This window comes from Eretmochelys imbricata, chromosome 14, assembly GCF_965152235.1.
Source record: "Eretmochelys imbricata isolate rEreImb1 chromosome 14, rEreImb1.hap1, whole genome shotgun sequence".
NCBI classification, from domain to species: domain Eukaryota; kingdom Metazoa; phylum Chordata; order Testudines; family Cheloniidae; genus Eretmochelys; species Eretmochelys imbricata.
In genome coordinates, this window is record NC_135585.1 from 30,661,334 (window position 1) to 30,662,606 (window position 1,273).

Consider the following 1,273-nt stretch of genomic DNA (forward strand, 5'->3'; position numbering starts at 1 on the left):
ATGTCCAACCGAACCACCGTGACCGAGTTCCTTCTCCTGGGATTCTCTGATGTTTGAGAGCTGCAGATTTTGCACTTCATGGTGTTTCTAGTGCTTTACCTGGCAGCCCTGACAGGGAACCTTCTCATCGTCATAGCCATAGCTCTTGACCACCACCTTCACACCCCCATGTACTTCTTCCTGATGAGTTTGTCCATCCTAGACCTCGGCTCCATCTCTGTCACCATCCCCAAATCTATGACCAATTCCCTTATGAACAACAGGTCCAGTTCCTATTCTGGATGTGTCGCCCAAGTCTTTTTCCTCATCTTCTTTGCTGTAGCCGACTTCGCCTTACTCACCATCATGGCGTACGATCGATATGTCGCCATCTGCAAACCACTGCACTATGAGACTATAATGAACAGGAGAGCTTGTGTCCAAATGGCAGCCAGTGCCTGGATCAGTGTAATTCTCTATTCTTCATTGCATACTGGGAACACGTTTTCGATAACCTTCTGTGGAGGCAACATGGTGGATCAGTTCTTCTGTGAAATCCCCCAGCTACTCAAGCTCGTCTGCTCTAACTCGTACTTCAATGAAGTTGGGATTATTGGATTTGGTGTGTGTTTAACCCTAAATTGCTTTGTTTTTATAATTGTGACATATGTTCAGATCTTGACCACGGTATTGAGAATCCCCTCTGAGCAGGGCCGACTTAAAACCTTCTCCACATGCCTTCCGCACCTCATTGTAATTTCCATGTTTCTTTCCACTGTTGTCTTTGCCTACATGAAACCCATCTCCAGCTCTCCGTCAGCTCTGGATCTCGTGGTGGCTGTTCTCTATTCCGTGCTGCCGCCAGTGATGAATCCGATCATCTACAGCATAAGGAACAAGGAAATCAAAGCTTCCCTGAGGAAACTGACTGGGTGGAGGTTATTCAACTAGAATAAAATGTTTGCGTTTCTCTTATGAACATGGTTTTATCTGTGGTTTTTTATAAATACAATCAACTGATGACATTATTGTCCCCATAAGAATATGGTGTGTGATTTTTTTTATGCAAAATGCTGTCTGTATAGTGGTAAATCCACACTAACTCCACTCAGTCAGTGGAGTTCTTCCAGGTTTATACCAGTATAAGTAAGATGAAAATCTATCTATCTCCTGCTTCTATACTGCCACCCCTCACCATCTTATCTGAGTACCTTCCACATAAAATCAGTAGCCATTAGAAAGTACCCAGTGGACTTCATGGAGTCTCTGGTTCTTCTTCTTTTTGGGGGTCAAA

The 1,273-nt window shown here is 44.1% G+C and overlaps 1 pseudogene; it reads left to right on the forward strand.

The window, feature by feature from the left end:
- Positions 1 to 930, forward strand: LOC144275050 (olfactory receptor 14A16-like; annotated as a pseudogene).
- Positions 931 to 1,273: the final 343 nt, after the last annotated feature.